Source organism: Marmota monax, unplaced genomic scaffold, assembly GCF_021218885.2.
Source record: "Marmota monax isolate L192 unplaced genomic scaffold, Marmota_monax_Labrador192_F-V1.1 WCK01_AAM20220418_F8-fsc00020, whole genome shotgun sequence".
Lineage (NCBI taxonomy): Eukaryota > Metazoa > Chordata > Mammalia > Rodentia > Sciuridae > Marmota > Marmota monax.
Genome location: NW_026692912.1, coordinates 16,644,539 through 16,669,980, shown reverse-complemented (window position 1 = coordinate 16,669,980; position 25,442 = coordinate 16,644,539). Strand labels below are relative to the sequence as shown.

At 40.5% G+C, this 25,442-nt stretch overlaps 1 protein-coding gene and 1 pseudogene across 11 annotated transcripts in view; both read left to right on the top strand.

Annotated features, from left to right (window-relative positions):
* The first annotated feature begins 5,821 nt into the window (after positions 1–5,821).
* The window catches only part of Strbp (spermatid perinuclear RNA binding protein), a 140,696-nt gene continuing 121,075 nt past the window's right edge, over positions 5,822–25,442 (top strand). For 7 of the 11 annotated variants that reach the window (XR_009227436.1, XR_009227438.1, XR_009227437.1 and 4 more), the window contains exon 1: positions 5,822–5,951. The gene's annotated coding sequence lies outside the window, so the exon portion shown is untranslated. Of the gene's footprint in view, positions 5,952–8,044; positions 8,062–11,199; positions 11,259–17,976; positions 19,258–21,253; positions 21,864–25,442 lie in introns of those variants that run through there. The other 4 variants (XM_058581702.1, XM_058581705.1, XM_058581701.1 and 1 more) reach the window with 4 other exon arrangements.
* Positions 6,661–25,442, top strand: part of LOC124097339 (adiponectin receptor protein 1-like) — a 57,775-nt pseudogene continuing 38,993 nt past the window's right edge.

Below are 25,442 nucleotides of genomic sequence, written 5' to 3'. Positions count from 1 at the left end.
CTACAGATTATTCAATATTAGAGGCTACCATGACCTCCATAAGGGAACTGAAATGAGGAACAGTAGGCGGAATGGGCTTGGGGCTGAAGAGGAGGATCAGCCAGTTACAGACAGTTGAGTAGCATATGAGACATCCACAGGGATGTAGGCTGTTGACTGATAGTCTGAGCCATGGTTCTCAGTGGGAGCTTTCAGACATTCTTGGTGGAGTTGGATAATCATAATGGCATCTATTGGTGATGGTAGTGAGTAGCCAGGGTGCTAGATGTCCTGTAATATATGGATAGCATCATATGATTTTTGAATATCCTAAGGGGCATTTGAGTAGGTAAAAATATAACTATTTAGCCAAATAACTCACTCCATTTTTCATATAAATACAAAGTCCTTTCTAGCATGATTTTACTATTCCAGGGAGGCAAATAATATGCAAAGTGAATGAAGATTACACCTTTTGTTCATCATTTTAGAGCATCTTGTCAGAAATAGCAATTCTACTGTGGATTGGAGGCTCTGAATGGCATCTGTAGCTACTGCATTTGGGTCAATACTTCTCAAACTGTAAGGTACAGGTGAATCAGCAGGGGATCTTCTTCCCCTCCCTCCTTCCCTCTCTCCCTTCCCTCCTCCCTTCCTTCATTCCTTCCTTCTAACAATGGTAGTGACTGTTTGGATAATGATGGAAAGAATCCAGATGAGTCTGACCTGACTCTATCTGAGATGGACAAATTGAAGAGTGAAGTTCTTTCGAGGGCAGGAAAGGAGGCCATCCAGGCACTGGGGAAGGACCTGGCCTTTGTTGAGAGGAGCTGGTTTTTGTAGAAGAAGGGAAGGAAGACAGAATGATTGGAAATGCGAGTTGATTTACAGACAGGATGACGGGAAGGTGAGGAATGTCATATCCCTGTGTCCTTCCCCTCACTCATAGCACAATCAGACACCCTTATCTCTTTGGCTTCTTCCTCCAGAACTGGCTGATATTGGGGGAGGGGCTGGGAAGGAAGAATAGAGGAGGCCAGGCCCATCTCTGTACCTCCCAGGCAAGAGCTTTGGAAAATCACATGCAAGTAAGGTATTACCGTTACTACTCTACTGTATTATCCTCCTCTAGGTCACTGCTGACTGACTCATAGATTTCTGCAACGATGTAAATGTTTCATGTCCACAGTGGCCACTTGCCATACATGGTTATAGAACACTTGAACTGTGCCTAGTGCATCTGAATTTTAAATTTTGTTTAATTCTAAATAACTGAAATTTCAATTGCCACATCTGTTGCATGGATAGTGCAGCTCTAGGTGTCTTCTGCCTTGCCTCCGTGTGGTTCTTTGAAGATGGCACCTTCTGTAGAGAGTGGTGCTTTTCCGAACCAAGAGCACTGAACTGGGAGTTACACCAGAGTCTACCTTCAGCTGTGCCCTTGCCTAGCTGGATGACCTTGAGTAATTCACTTTCTTCACTGGGTCTCAAGGACCTCTGCTTTTTTCTTGTCAGTGGGGAGATGGAAGGTTCCAATGGATGAAGGGTGTAAAGGCTCCAGGGAGGGTGAAGGGCCTGCACACCACACAGTAAGGGGAGCCAGTTCACCTCCCCTTGCTAGGAGCCCTTGCAAGAATGGCTCAGAGTGATGGGCCCAGCATGTGCCCCAAAGATGTCTCCTGCCTCTCTGAGAGTCAGAAACCCCCCCTGCTTTCTCCTGTGGGAGTTGGTCACTTGCTTCTTTGTGGGCATTTAATATAATTATTCAGGTAATTTGTTTCTCCCACCCACTGGCCTCCAGCCCTATGAGGGCAGGGATGGTGTGGCTGTTTGCTTTTGTACCCATAGTGTACAAAAGTGCCTAGTAGGTTCTCAGTACATATTTTGTGCAATGATTGGATGAATCATAGAGTGCTGGTCTTTGAACTCAGGTATGATTTCAAAGTATTTTGAGCTCAAGAGTTTTATAACACTCATTACCTTCCCCTGTTTATAATAATGGAAATACCGGAAAGAACTCAAATACCCACCATAGGGAACTTGTTTTAATTAAATAATTTTTAAGACTCAACATTATGCAGAAGAGTACAAAGAAAGAGTAAATACACAAAAAAGGTATATTTATTTTATACGCAGTGAAAAAAGATCAAAACAGGAGGTATGTGATACTCCCACTTTGTAAAAGATATTTATATGCATAGAAACTATTGGGACAATACTGCATATATAAATATTAAGGGTGATTATGCTGGGATTGGTGGCACATGTCTGTAATCCCAGCAGCTAGGGAGGCTGAGTCAAGAGGATCACAAATTCAAGACCAGCCTCAGCAAAAGCAAGGCACTAAGCAACTCAATGAGACCCTGTCTGTAAATAAAATACAAAATAGGGCTGGGGATGTGGGTTGGTGGCTGAGTGCCCCGAGTTCAATCCTTGATACAGGCCCCCCTCAACATGTGCGAAAGAACAAACAAAAAACCCCCAAACAAAACAGTAATTATTATCAGTGGGTAGAATTGGTAGGTGATACTTTTAATCTTTTTTTTTCTAAAAGGTCCAGGCCTATTTTTTCTTTTTTTGAACTGTAAACCTGGGGAGCTTTACTACTGAGCTACATCCCAGGCCCTTTTCTTTCTTTCTTTTTTTTTTTTTTAAATTTTGAGTTAGGTTCTTGCCAAATTGCTTAGGGCCTTACTAAATTGCTGAGGCTAGCCTTGAACTTATGATCTACCTGCCTCAGCCTCCCCAGTCCATAGGATTATAAGCATGCACCACCATGAGTAGCTCTGTTTGAGGTTTCTTTCTTTTTTTTCCTTAAATGTACCAAATATATTCAGAAAAGGCAAAAAAGCAGTTAGAAAATAAATTAGTGGTACCAGCCATGGTGGTGCATGTCTGTAATTGGGCAACTTGGGAGGTTGAGGCAGGAGCATAGCAAGTTCAAGGCCAGCCTGTAGCTCAGTGGTAGAGTGCTTGCCTAGCCCTGGGTTGACTACCCAGGACCACTAGCACAACAAAACAAAATAAAACGAAGTGAAACAAACAAAAAAGAAAGAAAGAAAGTAGATTGTTGGTTTCTTATGGCTGGGGGTGTGAATGGAAATGAATTGTAAAGGGATAAAAGGAATCTTGGGGAGATCCATAAATACTACAAATATTCTGAAACTGATTTGTGTTGATATTTCACTGCTCAGTAAAGTTATTAAAAACCATTGATACTTTTATGATATATGAATATATTTCAATAAAATTATTAAAAGGTAATATATGTGTATGTGTATCCTACGCACCAATTCTACTTTCCACCCCAATTAAACACTAGTAGTGACTGGTATTTAATTCTTTCTTTTTTCAATGCAGAATCCAATATAAACATTATAGATACATGATTTTCTGTAACTTTCTTATTTCTCTGGACATGTACCATGGGACATGAAAAATTTAACACTAGCTCTCTGGGACATGGGATTGGGGTGGAGGAAATGGAGTTAGGGGCAGGAAGGAAGAGAGACAATTTTTAACTTTCTTTGCTTTTGTATCATTTGCATATTTTTGTCATGAGTATTCATGCTTACAAACACAATAAACATATTGAAATAAGAGATACTATTAATCCTTAATGTCATGCCTTCCATCTATTTTTTTTTTTCAGTTTTCGGTGGACACAACATCTTTATTTTATTTTTATGGGTGCTGAGGATCGAACCCAGCGCCCCGTGCATGCCAGGTGAGCGGTTACCGCTTGAGCCACATCCCCAGCCCCCTTCCATCTATTTTTAAAAAATTAAAATTTTTACTACACAGTACACCTTGCTAAGTACTTGATGTAGTCTTTATAAAAATCCTCTGAGGTAGATATTATGTGTCACTTGACAGATAAGGGGTCTAACACCTAGATTTGTGAAGGTCACACAGCCAGTGTACAGTGAACTTAGATCTTTCTACTGCAGCATCTCTTCTCCCTTGGTGGACTTATGTTCATCCTCCAAAACCCAGCTTCAATGATCTCATCACCTGTGCACTTCTTGTTTTCCTTAGTTCACTCAGGCAGAAAGATGACTCTGTCCTGAAGATGTTCACAATCCAGAGAGGAGACAGACAACTAAACAATGATAGTCTAGAGTCATAAGAGTACATGGTTTTTAACAGGGCTATGTGAAGAGAGTTTAGGCTACTTGTCTGAGACAGTCAAGGAGTTCCAGAGAGCTGGTTGATATGAATACCCAGGAATTTTTCAGGAGGATAAAGGAAGGTGTGGGTGGTCAAAAGTGGGGATTTGGAGCCTAGCAGCTATCTCAGGAGGGGCTCAGGAATGTCACAGACTGGGCATACTATGGAAAGGATAGTTTTGTAGTTCAGTGTGGCTAAGGGTCAAGCTGGCCTATAAGAGGGGCAAAGGGAAGGGTGTGTGTCTTGAAGCTGAAGGTCAGATCACCAAAGTTTTTTTTTTTTTTTTTTTTTTTCAGTTGAAATCATTTACTCTGTGAATGAAGCAGAGATTAAAATATTGGAGCCTTGCACGATAGAAAGAAGAGACTGGATCCCCAGGGACTTTCTTGGAAGGTCTTTCCTCTGTCTGGCTCTAGCACTGGGTGATCACGTAGTTTGCCCCTGGCTAAGAATTGTTCTAGGGTGGGAACCTTGCGTTGGTCAGTGCATCCCAGCACCTTACACAGTGCCTGGCACGGAGCAGATATTCCGTGGTGGCTGAACTGGCTGGCAGAATGCTGGGCACCAAGAAGGTGCCACCCAGTAACTGTAAAATAAAAAGTGCACATTTGTTGGGCGCAGTGTCACGCTCCTGTAGTCCCTGCTGTTTGGGCAGTTGAGGTGGGAAGATGGCTTGAGCTCAAGTTTGAGACCAACCTGGGCAATGTGGTTAGACCTCAACAAACAAACGAAAGGAATGAATCTTTATTTCTCCTCCAGCACAGCTCCTGGAACAGTGTAGGTAAGCGTTATCCAACGTCTGACCCAACTGTAAGGAGATTCTGGGCCCAAACTCATTCCTGGGGAGGTCCAGAAGAGGGGGAGGGGTAGAAGAGGTGATTGCGGCAACTTCTGTTCAGTGCTTGGTATGTTCCAGGAGAATGCACAACTATTGTTTTATACCATCTTCCCAGCAGTTCTTAAGTCAGAATTCTTGTCCTAGTTTCCCGGACGAGGAAACTGAAGCTCAGAGTGGTTTATAACTTGGCCAAGGTCACACAGCTGGCAAGCGGGCAGGGAACAGAGGCTGGGGATCCGAATCTTTTAACAAGTCAAAGCTCGGGTTTGCCCCTCCTCCACCCGGGGAGCAATGCGGCGCTTACTCCGTGTGCGTAGCCGCTGGGGTTGGGGAGCGTCCCGCACTGGGGCACCCGGCCTAGGGAGGCTGGCTCACCGCCTCCAGCGGGAGCTGTTCCCAGGTTCGGAAGTTACGAAGTTTCCGTACATTTCACTCGCCTCTCACCGCAGCCCGTCTCCACTCCCCAGCTGTTACGCTGCCAGCGCAGCAGGACTCAGGTGCTGCAGCGGGTAGGGGCCTGGCGCAGGGAGGAAGGCAGGGACGCAGTTTACGTAAGCACGGGTTCACAGGTGCATGTGGCCGCCGCCAGCGCGTGCTCCTTGCGCGCTCCCAGGTGCGCAGTTGGCGCAGGCGGCGGCGCGGCCCGGCGACGGCGGGCGCTGGCCGGCGCTCTCAGGTGCGGCAGAGCGCGAGTGGAGGGGGCGCGCGGCGAGCGAGGGGCGGGCTTTCCGTTCCCCAGCAGCCGCGGGCCCGCCCCCCGGCCCGGCCAATGGGTGCGCTCGGCGGCGTCACGTGCTCGCCGCCGCCGCCGCCGAAGCGGAGACCGGAGCCGCGAGCGCCACCAGGGCAGCAGCCGCCGCAGCCGCCGCCGCTGGGCTGAGGAGCCGGAGACGCGGGCGGACGAGGTGGCGGCGGCGGCGGAGAGGGAGCGGGGACCGGGCGCGGGCAGAGCGCGGCGGCGCGGGTAGGCTGCGGCGGGGCAGGCGCTTGCTCGGCGGGCCGTCCCGGGCGGGCGGCGGTTGAGGCGGCGGTTGAGGCGGTTGGCGGTGCCGGCCGGGCCCCGCATTGTTTGTTGTGCGTCCTTAGCAGCGGCGGCGGCGGCGGCCGAGGCGGAGAGCAGGGCGCAATCCCGGCCCCGCGGCTCCGGCATTGTGGCCGCAGCCGCGTTGCCCCTGTCGCTTCGGGGAATGGCAGCGGGCAGCCTACCTCACCTTCGGGGGATGGGGTCCCGGCCCTGAGCACCCGGAGGGCGTGGGCAGCGTGGGGGACGGGCGCCGGGAGCTCTGGGTCGGCTGGAGGGCTCCGGGCAGGTGTTGGAGGACATTGGGGGCAGGAGCTGGGGGAGAGGCTTGGGGGCCGGGCCGAGGGTGTGGGTAGATTGGAGGAGAGTGGCGGGTACAGGGATCCAGCCCAGTGGAGGGTGGAGGGCCTTCGGGCAGGTTTGGGGGGTCCTTGGGGCAAGGGCGAGTGCGAGAGGTATGGAGGACATTCTGGCGGGTGGGGACAGCGTGTAGAGGTTCAGGAGGTTGTGAGGGGTTTTGGGGAGGGCAAGGGGCGAACGGGGTGGCAGTGGAAGGAGGAGACAGGGGACTCGAAATGGAAGGAGCCAATGCCAGGTTAACGTTGCGTGTGAGGGGCAGATACCGGGAAGGCCACCCGAGGCGTGAAGGGGAATGGTGGAAGAGGGGGTCCCGGTAGGGGGAAGTGCGGCTGGCAGGCCGAGCGCGAGGAACCAGGGAGGGCCGGAGGGGTCTGGGGGTCTCGAGTGGTGCGGAAAGAAACGGAGGTGTTCAGGCAGGAGGTGTGTGCGAGAGTAGGCCCAGGGGCCCCAGGAAACCCGAGAGGAGTGGCTGGGCAGGAGGTGTGTAGGGAGGAAAGAGGAGGGGGTTGATATTCGAGGGGAGATGGGCAGGTGTTTGATCCTCAGGGGAAAGGAGTATGAGGTGAAAGGGGGAGGGTAATGGAGCAGGGACTGAGTTTCAGGGTTTGGGGAGTGAATAGGGACAATGAGGTAGGGTGATTTGAATGGAGAGAAGTTGTCTGGGTGGGGTGTATGTGGTGCAGTTAACAAGCAGCAGAAGTGAGATGGAAGGTGTTCATTTGGGAAGAATGGATGAAAGTGGGGAGCAGTAGGAGGGGAAATTTGGAGGTCTTGGGGACACTGGAGGAACAGGTGTGTGGGGCAGGATGGAGAGGGTGTGAGGTGGTGGCAGAAAGGAGGAGGGAAATGTTCTTGGAGTGGCAGGTGAGATGGGACAGATGGAATATTTCTGGGGCAGGAAGAAAAGAAGTGTGTGTGTGTGTGTGTGTGTGTGTGTGTATGTGTGAAGGAAATCAGTAGGGATGGTGGTGGAACAGGTTGAAGGGAAGGTGTACAGGTCTGGAGTATCATAGGTGGAGGGAGGGTTTGGTTTGGGGCACCATAATGGAGAAGGGAGTAGGCAGGGAACAGTGGGAAGGAAGTGGAGAAGACAGGATGTTTTGGGGTAGAGGGTATAAAGGAATTCATAGTACCTTTTAATAGAAAAAGGGGGGGGGGTGAGGTAGTTATGTGTGTGGGCATGTCTGTGATTAGACAAGGTGTATGGGATTGGGGTGGTGGTGGGGGAAGTAGGATGTCCAGGTTTAGGACAGAAAATAACTATTTAGGTTGGAGAGAGTTAGGAAAATAGGTTGCTTTTGAGAGTACAGAAGTCCAAGGTATAGAAGTGTGGGGAGAGACTGGATGAGTCTTGAGAGTTTGAAAGGTCCAAAATTTTTAAGTCACTAAAAGTATAAGGAAAGGCTGAGTGCAGAAGTTGGGGGCAGCAAACAACCAACTAAAGAGAGCATTACATTTAAACTCAGAGAAACTGGAAATTGAGAACGAGGGGACAGGGAATATGGATCCTAGAATGTTGTAAATAGAAAACAGAGGGCATCAAACTACATATATATATATATTTCAAAGTTTATGCTACTACAATTGGGGAGATCATGAAAACTGATTTTTTTTTTTTTTTTTTTATGACCAGCAGATGGGGAATGGGTTAGGGAGAGTCGAATGCCCCATTGAAGTTTGGAGGAGGTGTGTGGTATGTATCCTCCTAGCATAATTGTCTGATGGGTGGACAGATAGAAGAGCCATAGAAGGTCATGAGGAGTGCACCAAAAGTGAATGGAAATGGGATTGCAGCAGATGCAGGGCATATGTCTTTGTGAAGCTGCAAGAGAGAGTTCAGGGGCAATAACATTCAAGGGCTGTGTATAAGAGAGGGAGGAAGGGATACCTTGGTGCAGTTTATCAGATAATCCTGGTGCTTTCTGGGTAATGGGGCAGTATTTAGGCATCGGGTGATGTAATATCTGAGTCTCATACTACAGGCTGACTGAAGGAATATACACTTTCTCCTGAAGTGGCAGAAATGGAGCCTTTTGACTCTTTCAAAGGGTGAATAAATGCTACTGGGTCGTTGACTTTTTCTCCCAAAGTAAAATTTAGTTGGAGGTTTCTGGATTCCCTGGTATTTAGATTTGTGTTGCAGAGCATGGTTTTAGCTTTGTTGAGAAAAGACACCTCAGGCTGGATGTACATATGGCTGTCAGCTTGCCAGACACATGGAAAGTAACCTTTAGGAGTTTGAGCATAGACATTTCAGTGTTCTGTGGCTTGTGTTAAATTCTTTGGGATTTGAAAGGATTAAGCAAAGTGCTCTGAGATTGCTTCAGTAAGCAGGGTTCCTAAAATCTTGGAAAACAACTTCTCTTTTGACAGTTGAAAATTAAGTCTAGTCAGATTTTTGCTAAAAAGTAAATTTCATCATGTTGCAGAAGTAACCTCAGTTGTTACTCTGTGGGCTTCATACAGCATAGTATTATGGTAGCTACTCTGACTTCATACAAATTGTCTGCTTTGGAAATTTGGGAGTTTTCCGGGTTGATTAGTTTTCTTCTTTTGTCAATTTAGGAAGTATCTTAATGCAGCCTTTGCATGTTCAAAGAATATTTGAGTGGAAATAGGAATCTTGCCTAAACATAACAAGGATTGAGCAAAATTTTAAGTAATCTGTGAAGGTAATGATTTTTAAAAATCTGAATTTTGTCATGAAATGTGCCGTGTAGGCAGCAAAATAATGCATTGCTCTATCATTTTTGGAGGAAAAGGTTTTTGAGTGTAGTATACTGTTGATTGGAACTCTTGGAGTATTTGAGATTTGATATATTTTTAGAATATAATTATAGGTAGCATATCTGGTCCCTTTTTGCTCTTTGGCAGAGAATTTGAACAGTAGGATATAAGATAAATAGAGACCTTTGGAAATTCTCTCTAATATGGACATTGTTTTTTTCTTGTGTATTTTAAGTCCATTTTGTTCATCTTATTGATTTGGGTTAAGCAGTACTTTCTTGCTCAAAATACTCAATTTTGGTTTAGTGTTCTGATTATATGTATTGTTAGCTTGAGGTAATTTTCAGGCACTTTAAAATATTATACTGAGTTTATGAACTAAGGAAGGCAGGTTATTTAGATTTTGTAGGATAAATAACTGGGTTCTAGTTTTATTTTTACTGTAACTTGCTGGACAAGACACTTAATCCCTTTGTTCTTATTTCTCTCTCCAGAAACCTGACTCTTTATCTACCTCCCAAGGTAGTGAGATGGTTTATATAAAACAAGTTTATGTCTTTTCGGAACTATGTAAATATAGGGATAGATGTCCATTTCTTTACCTCTCTATCCCAGCCCTGCAGCCTTTAGACAGGTCAGATATTAATTAGTGCTTCAAAATTTGCCATTAGGTGGAGTGATTTGTTGTGAGAAACTTTGTTAGAAATGAGACTTTGAACATCATAGATGTCTGCAAATTGAAGTTTGTTCATGGTTTATCATGTACTTACCTTTCCTGGCTTAATAACTGCAGGAATAACTGCAGCTAGGTGTTGGTGTTGATTTGAATTCTTCAGCCCCAGCAGAAGTTTGTGGGAGACATTCTGAGTTCTAGTTGTAAGCTCATGAACGTTTCTAGACATGATTTGCAGAGACAGTGAATTCAATTCTTAAATTAGGAATAATAAATATATAGTTCATATATATTTTGCAGAGAATTGATTCTCAGTGGTATGAACAGAAAAATAGAGCTGTTGCTTCTATCAGAGACATTAAGCTCCCTTTTTCTGATTTATTTTTTTATTTTATTTTTTTTAAAAGCCACATTATCACACTTCTTTTTTTTTTTTTTAGAGAGAGAGAGAGAGAGAGAATTTTTTTAATATTTATTTTTTAGTTCTCGGCGGACATAAATCTTTGTATGTGGTGCTGAGGATCGAACCCGGGCCGCACGCATGCCAGGCGAGCGCGCTACCACTTGAGCCACATCCCCAGCCCCCCTTTTTCTGATTTATTGAATACTTTTTCCTTTTTTAAAAATTTTAGTTATCAAATCATCCCCCATCATTGGATATCTCCAAGTTCATTGACAGGGTATACTGTGTTTGATGAGGAATGATTTTTTTAATGGGTTTTTCTTTTCTTTCTTTCTCTTTTTAAAAAACATTTTATAAGTTTTTGGTGGGCCTTTATTTATTTATTTATACCCTTTATTTTATCTATTTATTTATGTGGTGCTGAGGTTGAACCCAGCGCCTTGCATATGCTAGGCAAGCGCTCTACCGCTGAGCCACAACCCCAGCCCCCATCCTTTATTTATTTTTATGTGGTGCTGAGAATCTAACCCAGTGCCTCACACATGGTAGGCAAGTGCTCTACCACTGAGTCACAGGATGGGGTTTTCAATATTATGTTTGGTTTACTAGTTATAAGGAGCCACCAGATGCTAGTCATGACTGACGTTGCAAAAATGTAAATAGTAAGTTGTTTTATTAGACATTAATTTGCCTTGAGCTTGGTAACACCCAGCTCTGACTAGTAGTTTCATTGTGATAGCTGATCTAATATAATAGTTTACTGTCTTTTTTTCTTTTAATAAGTTTATTTTTATACATTTTAAAAATTGCAACTTTCAGAATAGATAAGAAAATTATTTTTATAATACTGAAGCAAGTATCTCTTTGGTATAAAAATCATATAACATGTGTGATCTTTAACTAAAAAAATTAATCAAGAATTATGACCTAATATGCTGAACAAAACTATTTAGTTTACTGTCTTATGTAACATGTTTGGCCCTAATTACCCATCTTATTGCTCTTCTGTTTTCTTTTGTTTTGCACAGGTCCTTTTATCAAAAGATTGGTTGTTTTCCAAAATTTCTTTAGCTGTGGAAAAACTGTGGTAGGTAACCACAGGTATCTTCATACTTCACTTTAATTTTAGAAAACTGTTTCTTGAGATACGTAAGTTAAATTTTTATGTCAGTTATAACAAAGAAAGTAGGACTGGGTGTGGTGGCATGCACCTGTAATCCCACTGACTCAGGAGACTGATGTAGGGAGATCTCAAGTTTGAGGCTAGCTTCAGCGATTTAGAGAGGCCCTAAGCAATTTAGCAAGACCCTGTCTCAAAATAAAAAGAGCTGGGGATATAGCTCAATGGTAAAGCACCCCTGGGTCCAATCCCCAGTACCAAAAAAACAAAAACAAACCCAACCAAACAAAAAAACAAAAAGCCAGTTAAGGGCTGGGGTTGTGGCTCAGTGGTATAGTGCTTGCCTCACATGTGTGAGGCACTGGGTTTGATCCTCAGCATCATAAACAACAACAACAACCAAAACAAAACAAAACAAAAAAAACCCCCACACACAACAAAATAAAGGTGTGTGTGTGTGTGTGTGTGTGTGTGTGTATGTATAAAAAGCCAGTAAAATAATGAGGCTAGATTAATGGTGATATAGATAAATTATTTGAGCCTGAAAAGTCTGTTAATCTTTAATCTAGCTTTTGGTTCTTGCATGGAATAGTAAGGTGTCCAAATGACCTGATTTGTCAGTTTCTGCCTAATTTGAATTATTTCTTTTCCTAAGAGTCATTTAAGTGCACCATATTTGAGAAGTATAGTGCCTACCTCATGAAAAATTCTGCATACGTGTGTGTGGCTGAGTGAATGAAGCTGTTCTAAAATCTAATTATTTGATATTCAAATTCTCTAACTTCTGACATAACCAACACTATGTAAAACATCTGCTTTCTTTAGTTAACTTTAGCACAACTTGAAAGGTTATAGTTGATTATATCAATAATAAAAACAGAGCGTTGCATTGTGTGACTTCATGGTTCATTTCCATTTGAAAAGTGAGAATTCTGCAGCAGGTTGTGTAATAAATTCTCAGGCATTTCTAGGTCATGGATAAGATGTAGTTTGTTACTGTACCTGCAGAATTTCCTGTTCTCTGCAGTTTTCCAGGTGCTAAGATTTTTCACAAAGTTCTATTGGGCAGATCAGCATTTTGTTTATGAATTTAATATTACCAAGTTAGTTCTGTTGACATATACAGCAACTAGTAATATTCTAGTAATAAAGGTGTCTCTAGATTTTTTTTTTTAAGTATGCCTCTTTTACTAAGCTTATTTTGCCGGTTTAACTCAAAGCATGCATTGGCATTTAGACTCAGAAACATGTTTGTGCCAAGCTTAAGATTTCTTAATGCTCAGTAGTATTTTATTGAGTAAAGAAGAGATCCTTCTCTAGATAGATTGGTTCTTTTTTTTTTTTAATTTTTTTTTCAATGGACCTTTATTTATTTATTTATATGTGATGCTGAGAATCGAACCCAGTGCCTCACACATGGCCAGTCAAACGCTCTCTACTACTGAGCCACAAGCCCAACCCTAGATAGATTTTTTTTGTGTGTGTGTTAAAAAAAAAAATTGGAAATTGAACTCTTCGGACATTCAACCACTGAGCAACATCCCCAGCCCTATTTCATATTTTACTTAGAGACAGGGTCTCACTGAGTTGCTTAGTGCCTTGCTTTTGCTGAAGCTGGCCTTGAATTCGTGATCCACCTCCCTCAGTCTTCTGAGCCACTGGGATTATAGGCATGCACCACTGTGCCTGACTGATAGATTGGTTCTTAAAATGAAAATGAAGTCTTTGGTTTAGTCAAGCCTAACTGAAAATCGGTATGTTTTAAGATAACTAGGTGCCAGAAGCTCGGGCCATTGGCACAATGGATAACTGTGTGCCAGGTGTAGTGACATATACCAGCTCCTTGGGAGGCTGAGGCAGGGGATTGCAAATAAAAGAAAAACAGGCTGGGGATATGGCTCAGTGGTAGAACATCCTTGGGTTCAAATCCTAGTACTGGGGGAAGGGTGGTGGTGTAGGTGGGTAGAGGCGAGTGTGAAAACACCTTTGTAGTGACCTAATAAAGAAGTGGTTAATTTTCAAAGTTAAAACAGAAGCATTTCATTCTTAAGATTTTACAAATTCGAGTAAATTGTAACTCATCTAACATCGCATCTAATGTTAGGCTTCTGTACAGCTTAGCCTGCCTACATTTTAACCTAATGAAGTTTTGGGAGTGGATAGTTGTTGAATTAAATAACTCTGGATAGATAACTCAATTTTGGTTGGCAAAGCTAATGAACAGGAGGAAAAGGTATTAGAGTTTTGATGTAGATTAGCAGCCAGAGAGAATAAACATCTGAAACATGCCTGTGGTGTGCATGTTTTCAGTTGTTTTTGAAGTAGGCTATGAATAAACTTAAAATGTTATGGTTAGCATGGAAGAACAGATATTAAACATATTACTAATGAGGTTTTTTAAAAAGATGATATCTTAGAGTATTGTGATGTTTTCTAATCTGCCAGCTTTGGGTAAATATTGTGGAATTATACAAAATTAACTTTTGAAATTGGTGAGTTTTATGTTTAGTGATGTCCTTTATTTGTAGAACTCAGTTCATATACCTGGACTTTGGTCTCTATAATAGCTACATAATATAGAAGAATAGCAGATAATTACATTTGGAAAAATGGAGGCACAAGGAATTGACTCTAGAGCAAAGAGAGACAGGCTTTCAGATTACACTTTCAGAAATTGTGTATAAAAAATTCCTGTTAGACCTTGCTTTATTGAGGAAGGTTGATTGGTTGAGCAAGTTTGCTTCTTTCAGTGAATGTATTCAAGGACTGTGTGGGATAATCCTTAGCCCTGTTACAAAGCTCAGGATCCCAGGGTTATGGAAATAGTAATGAACCTAAGAAAAAGGCTGACACTGGGTGGACTGTCTTTATGAGTTTGCCCTGAGCACCTGGTGTGTGACTTTGATTGGTGTGTTAGAAGAAGAATGGTTTTGACACTAGAAAATGTGGCTTTGAGGTCAGATCCTAGCGTTTTTTAGTTGTCTCTCTTTTCTCATGTCCAAAATTGGAATAAAACCTCTAATGTGTAAAGTGAGGATTAAAGAAAAAAATTGTAAATTGCAAAGCATATAACATTGCTTTCAAAGGGAGGATTGAGCAGAATTGAGGGCAGTTTTTGAAGGGATGTAGAAATATGACTCAGAATGTCTTGGAATGTACATAAAAGGGAATAGTATCCTGCATTTTTTGCGGGTGGGTACCAGAGATTGAACTCAGGAGCACTCGACCAGGGAGCCACATCCCCATTCGTATTTTGTATTTGATTTAGAAACAGGGTCTCATTGAGTTGCTTAGCACTTCGCTTTTGCTGAGGCTGGGTTTGAACTCATGATCCTCCTGAGCTTCTGGGATTATAGGCCGTGTCACCATACCCCACAGTACTATGCATTTCCACATATCATCAACCAGCTTCAACAGTTGTTAACAGCATTTTGCTGCCCTAATTTCATGGTCCTTCACTCATTATTACATTTTTTTTTTTAAATATTTATTTTTTAGTTTTCGGCGGACACAACATCTTTGTTTGTATGTGGTGCTGAGGATCGAACCCGGGCCGCACGCATGCCAGGCGAGCGCGCTACCGCTTGAGCCACATCCCCAGCCCCTACATTTTTTGATTACATTTACTTTGTTTTTTTAGTGTTTGTGATGTGCATACACACTTTCATCCATTAATACTTTTGCACGTATTTCTAACCAGTAAGAACCAGAAAAACTCTTAACTTCCCACCCAATTAACAATAATTTTTTATCCTGTACACAGAAGGACCTGGATTTGAAACATAGCTCTACCACTGTGCTTTGTGCATTAAGCATATTACTTGTGCCTCTGAGCTTCTGGTTTCTTATCTGTAACTGTAGATACAATGCCTTATCAAGTTATTTTGAGCTTAAATGAAATAATATGCAAACTGCTTGACACAAATGTTCTCAGCAAGTAGCCCAGGCTCTCTTCAGAACCTCCTATGGCATGTGAATTACCCTTCTTTAGTATTGCAAAGGTAATAGTATTCTGGAATTATTATCCACTTAGCCTATTTAAATTTTACCTTCATTGGGCTATTTGAGTCTTCCAGTGAAATTCTCTAAATTTCAATAAATTTAGAGAATAAAAATTAAAGTGTTTATTCTCTTTCCTGAAACATCATTATTTTTCTATATAACACTCATTCCATTTCAGCACACACTGTATTTCTATATGTGTATTTTTAAAAATTTTTTTAGTTGTAAATGGACACAATATCTATCTATCATCTATCTATCTATCTATCTATCTATCTGGTGCTGAGGATTGAACCCAGGGCCTCACTCGTGCACGGCAAGCGCTCTACCACTGAGCTATACAAACCCAGCCCTGTGTGTGTATTTTTAACAGCTCTTTCTTGATTACACTGTCTCTTCTAGCTACTACCCAATTTCTCTGCTTTTCTTTGTTGCAAAACTTTTTGAAAAAGTTATTTCTACTCAACTGCAGATCGCCTATTCTTTCCTGAACATGCTCTAGTGAGAATTATAGCTCTTATTACTCTGATAAAACTGCTCTTATCAAAATCATGAAGCTTAATTCATCTGTGGAAACATTTCGCTTCCTTCTTGAAACACTTTTCTGCTTTGGTTTATAGGATGCCACACTGCTTGTTTTTGTGTACCTTTTCTCAGTCTGCTTTGTTGGTTCTTCTTCATTCTTTATCTCTGCCCCCTTTGAACCCATGGGTACCTTAGAATAGAGCTATAGCCCCAGATCTTTGCATTTATTTAGTTTTTTTTCCTTTTTTTTTTAGTATTTATTTATTTATTTATTTTAGTTTTCGGCGGACACAACATCTTTGTTTGTATGTGGTGCCGAGGATCGAACCTGGGCCGCACGCATGCAAGGCGAGCGTGCTACCACTTGAGCCACATCCTCAGCCCCTGCATTTATTTAGTTTTAAGATTTTGATACAGGGTCACTAAGATGCCAAGGCTGGCCTCCACTTCTGATCCTCCTGTGTTAGCCTCCTGAGAACCTGAGAATATAGGTATGCGTCACTGTGCCTGACACTCCTGCCTCTTAATATTGAACCACCCTAGGGGTCTCTTCTCTTTATTCTCATTCTGTTGGTGCTCTCTTCCAATTAAAAAAATACCATGTATGTGTTGATGACTCTGACATTTCCCCCCCTATCCTGGAACTCCAGGCTATCCTACTCTAAGAAATTACATCTCCCTCTTATATATTTTGTTGGTATTCACATTGAATTTGTCCCAAACCAGTCTTTTTTTCTTTGAGTATCAGGGATTCAACTCAGGGGCACTCGACCTCTGAGCCACATCCCCAGCCCTGTTTTGTATTTTATTAGAGACAGGGTCTCACTGAATTGATTAGCTGAGGCAGGCTTTGAACTCTGGACTTCCTGCCTCCACCTCCCTAGCTGCTAGGCCTCAGTCATTTGTTTTTAAGATAGCATTTTTCACAAATTGAAATCAGGGTTGCATCTTATCATTAAAGGCATTGAATAATTATTCAGGTGACAGATATGACACTCTTCTCATTGCCTCAGTGTATGCAAACTTATTTTGTCTGTTTATATTGTTATCACTTCGGTTGAGTTATGTCTCTCTCTCTCTCTCTCTCTCTTTTTTTGTACTGGGCATTGAACCCAGAGATGCTTTACCATGAGGATCCCCAGCATCCTCAGTCTTTTTTGCTTTTTAAAATTTGAGGCAGGGTCTCACTAAGTTGCTGAGACTGGACTCAAACTTGAAATTCTCCTGACTCAGCCTCCCAAATTGCTGGCATTACAGATGTGTTACATGGTTGGCCTTTTGTACACACTGAACTCCTAATCTTTACCCTATTATGTCTTTTTATTGCCCCTTTTAACAGTCTTCCAAATCACAGTTAAGTAGCAACTTCATCTTATAGTTGCTCAGGTCAAAACTTGGAATCATCCTTTATTTACTTTCTATTACATGCCACATTTAATCCACCACAAAACCATGCCAGCTGTGTCTTCAATATATATCCAGACTCTGGCCATTTTTCATGATTTCACTGATCTAAGCTTATATCAGCTTGTCTGAATTACTGCAGTAGCCACTTTTGGCTCTTTCCCCCTTATAGACTATTCTCAAGCAAGAATGAATTTTTTGGACTGGGATGTAACTTAGTGGTAAAGTGCCCCTGAGTTCAATCCCTGGTACCAAACAACAACAACAACAACAACATCAACAACAACAACAAACCTTGGATTTTGTCAATTCTGATCAAGACTATCTGGTGATTTCCCCATCTTGTTCGGAGTAAAAGGCCAAGTACTATCAGATCCTCTTGTGATCTGATCCCTTCTTTGCTCTCTGACTCCCATCTTCTCTCATACTTTTTGTTCATTCATGGCCTTCTTGCTATTCCTTTAACATGCTAGGCCTATTCCTGTCTCAGGTCCTTTGCATTTGGTGTTTAACCTACCTGGAATACCTTTCTCAGATAATTGCTTAGCTCCAGCATATATATCGTTCTCAGTGATACCTTCTCTTACCACTCTATTAAAATGGCAGTTCCTCTATTTCTGGCTCTTGATAGTCCCTTTTTTGTCCATATCACTTAAACTATTTAATTTATAATAGATTTTTCTTATTTTGTTACCTTTTCCCCTCCACTTGAGTATAAGCTCCATGAGGAGTTTGTTTTCTGCAGTTTCTAAGCATTGGTAAAACAGTGCCTGGCACTTAATAGTTTTATTGCAATCTGTTACTTGGTAAAGGATGCCATTGTTGTAGTGCTGTAGTTGGAATTTCAGCTTTTCTTTGGAGTACTATGCACCTTTAAAGTATTTTTGATGTATTTCTGTTTTTTTTCTTCAAGAGTACCCTTATTAATTTATCCTAATTTGTGAGCCCTTATTAAGCCCTGTGCTGGTTATATTGGGGGATAAAGTATACATAGACCTTTGCCTTTCAGAGCCTTATTCTCTTAGGGGAGATGATAGCATGTGCTTCAAAAAATTAAAGATGAGTACCCAAGAGATGAAATGGACTAGGAATTCAGATGACCCCTCTCCTTCCCCTTTCTGTGGTGCTAGGGATTGGACCAAGGGCCTTGCCCAGATTAGGTAAGAATTCTACCACTGAGCCACATCTCAGCCCTGGCTCAGTAATGCAGAAGAGCAAGAAATTATTTCTAGCTGAGAGGAATAAAGGAGAGCCCTCAGAGGGATGTGGTATATGGTATCTGGTATTTGTGTAGAGTCTCTGGAAAACAAGTAGGATTTGATTATGAGAAAATGGAAAAGAGAATTCCATTTGGAGGGAATTTGCAAAATAGGACTGTTAAAAATTTGTATGAGAAATAACTGGTTCATTTAGTTAAAGATAAGGGAATGTGACTTAGTAGAGTGTAAGTTTGGAGAGGAATGTTGGAGTCACTGATGGAAAGCTTGCATACAAGATAAGATACCCACTCTGTTCTGTTAGCTGTGTGGCTTCAGTGAAGGATATTATTAGGATTGTCTTTTAATCTGGCAATTTTACCGTGGAGAGAGACTGAAATGCATCCATCCATTAAAATGTTGTAATAGTATTTTGAGGAAAATAATGAGGGTAATTGAAGTTGGTATAGAATGGCTGCCTTGGAACAGATGAAAACTTTGTAACTGGATGTGAAGTTTGAGTGACAAGTCTGACAACTACAGCATTTCAAATCTAGTTGATTGGGTGCCCTTAACAAAAGTAGGAAACCCAAGATAAGTAAGATTGGGAATTAATGTTTCATTTTAGTATTGAGTTTGCAGGTGTGATGGTGCCATCCAGGTGATGATTATTCATATGAAAGGAAAATAAGATGTGCATCTGTGGTTTTGGTGCCTTCATTTTGATACAGATAACTGCTAGAAAGAGAACTCAATTGCTGAATCTATCGGTGGAGTTAGAATCTTGCTAATTGATGTGGAATACTTCTGTCAAGTCATCTGAATTTTTCTTTTGAGCTGTAAGTGGCTTAACTTGTTTCAGTAATTTTACTAGATAAGTGTTCTAAAAGCACCTCATATATTCTCAGCAGTTTGATGCAATTTAAATGTTACCCTTTGAACTTTTCTTTATTGCTGCTTCATTGGCTATAGCTGTCTAATGTCTGTCACTCTTTTGAAGACAACGGATGGGAGTTCCCAAACTAGTAACCTTGATCACCGTGTTAACATGAAGGCACTGCTGATTTTAGTTTTAAAAAGTTTGTGTAATCACGCTATACTCCCTTTTTAAAACCACCTAGGAGATAGAACTACATTGGAAGAGGAGAGGCCTTCTAACCTAATTAATAATAGCTAAGGTGTTATTTGCTAAAACATTTCTATAACAACCTATACTTAAAAAAATACCAAAAGATATGAGGATTTAGCTTCTATTTCCAGGCAAATTCAAGAACAGAATAAGATTCTTTTAGATTTGTATACTTTTTAGAACCTTGAAACCAGAGGTGTTTTTAAACTCATGTTATTTATAGGAAAAGAAGTACAATTTTTATTTATAGGTTAATGATGCATGATATTTTTATTTTATACTTAATGCACTGTTTATTAGTTGAAAAAAGGCACCACCAGAGTTTGTTAAAACTTGCAGTTTACCCTCTTTGTTTAAAAGGGTGATATTGGCTCTCTCTCTCTATTAAATATTTTTCCTTTGAGATCTTTTTAGCCTGGTTTTGCTTCAGAGAAATTAAGGTACTAGTTTAAAAATCATACAAACTAGAAGCATGGTTGGGTGTGAGAGGTGGAAGTCTTGGGCTCCTTCCACTTTTCTGGTCCACATTTCCTATTTTTACAAATGTGGACCAGCAAACCTTTACTATTTACATTCTAACCCCTAATAATGTTCACTAGAAATATATTTCCCTCATTCCTGTTGAAAATACTTTTTTTTTTAAAAAAACTAACCATTCAAAATGGAATGCTTCAATGATATTTAGTATATTCCCAATGTTGAATATACTATCTTATGTAGTTTCAGAATAATTCCATCACTTCAAAGTAAAATCCCTTGCCCACTGAGCAGTTTGAAAAAAGTGTAAACCATTAGAATGAGTCTTTGCCCTGAAAAAATAAGTTCAGCTCTAGTAAGTTTGTGCTCATGCACTTATTTCTGATTTGCCATTAAGAAATGGAGTCTTTTCGTCAGTGGCACATGCCTATAATTCCAGTGGCTCTGGAGGCTGAGACAGGAGGATCGCGAGTTCAAAGCCATTCTTAGAAAAAGTGAGGTGCTAAGCAACTCAGTGAGACCCTGTCTCTAAATAAAATACAAAATAGGGCTGGAGATGTGGCTCAGTGGTTGAGTGCCCCTGGGTTGAATCCCCAGAAACAAACCCCCCAACCACCAGAAAAGAAAAAAAAAAAAGTAGAATCTTCCTTTTGTTATTTAGTATTGGATGTATTATACTTAGAAACAACTGCAACATTAAAAGGCCATAACAGTTAATAATACTGATAGCAGATATGGTATTTTGTTTTAATCTCTAATTTTCATACTAGCCTTTCAGAATAGTTACTGTATTTCAGATGGAAAACTAAAGCTTATTCAGTAATTCCAGCTGATAAATTGTGGTTTCAGGATTCAAATTCATGTCGTTTTGACTTGAAAAGTTGGGTGTTATTTTCACTGAATCTAGGAGTGAGCAGGCAAAAGGCGACTCAGTATAGTCTTATTAGGACAGTGCAAATATAAGGGAAGAAGATTTGAGTTTGCTAGTCCACTTTAGTATTTGTGGCATTAGTAGCCACTTCTGTTCATTTGTGATCTGTGTAGCAGTTGGGGAAAAACAAAATAAGAAATAGCTTTCGGAACTCTTTTTTAGTGGACATTATTATAAATAGAAAAATTACAACATTGCTTCTGAGATTTGTTCTTAGAAATCCTCTTTTTTCTTCCTGTTTATTTTTAGTGAATCATTAATTTGATTTTAAATTCCTAAAATTAATTTTCTGAGTAGTTAAATATTAGTATGGAACTTGATTTCTCTCTATTTTGTTAAAATATTTTTTATTTGTAGTTGGTCACGATACCTTTATTATTTTAATGTGGTGCTGAGGATTAAACCCAGGGCCTCCCACATGCTAGTTGAGTGTTCTACCGCTGAGCCATAACTCTAGCCCCTTATTTTTGTTTTTGATAGTACTGGGGATTGATTCCAGGGGTATTCTACCACTGAGTTATACCCTAGTCCTTTTTTATTTTTATTTCAAGGCAGAGTCTCACCCAGTTGCTAAAGCTGGTATCAGACTTGTGATTCTTCTGCCTCATTTTCTTTAGTTGCTAGGATTACAGGTGTGCACCACCAGGCCTCACTTTTTTTTTTCTTTTTTGTTAGGACAGGGGATTGAACCCAGCAGCACCCTACTACTGAACTATATTCCTAGCCCCTTTTTGTATTTTATTTAGAGACAGGGTCTCACTGAGTTGTTTAGGCGGCTGATCTTGAACTCACAGTCCTCCTGCCTCAGCCTCCTGAGCCATGGGGATTGCAAAAGCATGTGCCACTGCACCCAGTGAAAGAACATTTGGTATACCAGTTTTCAGCCATTCCTCTTAAAAAAACTTCTGGTAAGTCACCAAGTAGTATAAACCTTGTTAGTTTTCTCTTGCGTTTTTGCCTGAATGCTGTAACTTTTCTTCTGTTTAGGAATAGACACTGGTGTAAGATGCTGGATTTTAGGTAAAAGGGTGGTAGCTACTTTGGACAAAAGGTTTTTTTAAAAGGTTTTGTAAGTATAACAAGAATATAAGCCACAGCAACAGTGACCATCTACAAATGTCCTGTATTTAAGTGTATTGCTAGCTATCCAAAGAAGTATAGATTTTTGATAGTGACCTCATAACTTTTGCTAATGTCTAAATAGGTATCTCCATAAATGGACTTTGAGTTTTTAAAATCTTTTATCCAAAACATTTAAAATGCCCTTATAACTTGACCCAAATATAACACTTTTCTGATTGGTGTAGAACTTCTTGTTCTCTCTGGAACCAGAAGAAATATAAAGAATCTAGGCTTTGGAGTTGTTCAGAATTGTTTCCAATTTTTTCACTGACACTCAATAGATGTGTCACTTTCTTTCACCTTTTAAAATGAATATCATGCCTTACAACTCTGCACAGTAGAATTAAATGTCATGTTTCTAAAGGGCTCAGCCCAGTATGTGGCATGTAGTAAACTGTGTTCAAATTGTAGTTGTTTTAGGCAGAAGCCTAAATTTTTGGTAGCCTAGACAATATTCTAGGCTATAGTAATACAAATCAATAAAACTTCATCTGCTTGCTCTCCTGCAATTAGTACATTTCTTCTTGGAGTGTGTGTGTTTATGTGTGTGTGTGTGTGTGTGTGTGTGTATTTTTTGAAGTGCTGTATGTTAATTTTCACTATTTCCTGCAGCTTGTTCTCCTTTTCTCAGAAATGCTTGGCATATGTCTCCATTGATAAATGTAAATTTACGTTAAAGAATAGATGGTGCTATACAAGTTTATGATGAAGCATTTGCTCCCTGAGAGCAGTCCTTCAGTTAGATGTTCCTGTGCAGCATGCCAACAGGTGCTTTCCAGACTTAAAGATTTCACTTGGCAGAATGCCCGAGGTTATGTCAGAAAAGGAAGCTTTGGTTGTTTGGAATGAAAGAAGTACATGGTTCCTACTCAGTGCTTATAGTATATTTTATAATGATTGTTAATATTAAAGCATGAAAAGCTATATTCTAGAATATTAATTGTATTCATTACTTGCCTATTGTTTGTATCAATTCTCTCAGTTCAGTTCAGAGAAACATACAAAAAACCTTTTACTCTGTGTAACTGTAGGGTTGAAGTTATGATGAATCAGAATCTAAGATTATTAGCCTTGGAAGGGACTTTGGAGATCAGTTAGACTAACCCTCTTATCTTGTAGATGAGAAAGCTGGCTGAGAGAAGTTGTGGCTTGCTCAAGGAAATGGAGTCACTTATAAGTCTGATTTTCGTTCCAGTGATATGAAGGTAACCTGGTTGAGTGGAAAGAGCACTGGACTTTGGAGTCACATCAGCCTGATTTGGTTCTAATTCCACCATTTATTAACTGTGTGACCTTTGACAAGTAAATCTGAGTCACTTTTCTGTTCTGTGTTACGTTGTTTGCAGGGTTGTGAGGATTATGAGGTAATGTAACTATAGCACAGTGCTTGGCATTTGCTCTGAGCTCAATAAATGCTGTCTGTTCTGCTGTACTGTTTTTCTTGATTACTTAAAACAGGTCATATGGCTAAGTGATTATTGTTTATGAAATGGGAATCAATGAGAATGGTTGATGTTTTTTTGCCAAAGCCTTTCTCTGAATAATCTTAAGCTTTTGTTCATTGGAGGAGAATACTGCTCACAGCAGAACGAGTATAAATTATTCGTCAAAAGCCTAGTGATGGGCTGGGATTGTAGCTCAATGGTAGAGCACTTGCCTAGCACATGTGAGGTACTAGGTTTGATCCTCAGCACCACGTAAAAATAAATAAATAAAATAAATGTATTGTGTCCACCTACAACTAAAATAAACAAACAGCTTTGTAAAAATAAATAGATAAATAAAAAAATAAAAAGAGCCTAGTGACTATTGCTCCAAGTTAAATGGTCAGGGAGCCTAGTACACAGAACACTAAAATGAGCCTACATTTAGTTGAGCCAGCATTTTTCAAACCTTTTGTTTTTGATTTTGTTTTGGAATGCTAGGAGTTGAATTCAGGGCTTCATAACAAGTGCTGTATTCCTAATTAAAAGTATATCCAAGGTGAAAAAAAATTAGTGAGAAAAGTAGTGTTGCTTTACAATTCTGCAAATTTCATTAGTGTCTAACAGAAGACAGTTGGGTTCTAATGGCTGCTTCTGCATTTAGTCTGTAGTAGTATGTTCTGGTTGAGGATATGAAAAAGAAATTGGCCATTTGGAAAATGTTGGTTCACTGAATTATGTTGATCTTCCAAATCTGACACATTTCATTATAAATCGTCTTCATACATTATGTAATCTCTGGAAAACTCTATACTTATGAGAGAGTGAGAGTAACCTTATACTGTTATGAAAATTAGTATTGGCCTAGCAGATCCCTGAAAGTGTTTTGAAGATCTCAAATGGTACGCCATACTTGGAGAACCATGAAGTTGGATCTATTGATAAACTAAATAGAGTAACCATGTTTGCAGACACAGCTTTAATAAATACATAGTCTGGAAATTACTATGGAGTAGATTGTTATACAAGCCTTAATCTTAGAAACCATCTTATTCCTTGAAATAAAGAGCAGCCTAATTTTGAAATGTGGTAAATTTTTATTACATATTTGAATGTTCTTTAAAGATAAGGCATTGTATTAGGTACTGTTAAAAGACATGAAGTCTGAGAAAGAATTTCTTCTCTTGAATTTATGGTCTAGCTGGAGGGGCAAGATACATAATCTTATGAAAAGATGACTAATGTTGTGTTGTCTGTCACAAATGTGACATACAAGGAGAGATGAGGCGGTTTTATGGGAAAGTGCAGTGCTTTTTAGGTTAGATTGGAGAATTCATATAGTATAACTAGGCTAGGCATTTTCTTCTTTTTTTTAAATTTGTTTATTATGTGGTGCTGAGGATCGACCAGTACTTCACATGTGCAAGGCAACTGCTCTGCCACTGAGCCACAACCCCAGTCCCTAGGCTAGGCATCTTCATCTAAGACTTTGTAGAACCACAGTATTTTAGTGTTTCACGAAGTACCTTGTGTACATCTTTGCCTACTTGTTTCCTTACTGAATTGTTAGAAATATTTAAAAAATTTATAAAGTGCCTAGCACCAGAAAGCACATATGGCAGCTATTGTTATTGTTAATATGGCTTTTTCAGCTCAAGAGTTTTCTTCAGTGTACTAGTATCATAAGATGTTTGACTTCTCAATATTTTGGATATTCTGATCTCTTCATTTGTTGAAGGTAGTATCCATCTATTCTGGACTCTATGGAGATTGTATTACTATGTTCAGGCACTGACTGTACTATGCATTTTACATGCATTTCGTCTTTAGGTTCTTAAAACAGTTTCACTGTTAGGTGGGCAGTGGTGTTTCCATTTAATAAGTGAGAAAACTGAGGGCTGGGATGGTTAATTGCTCTTAATAGGTCCTTAAAAGTAAGAT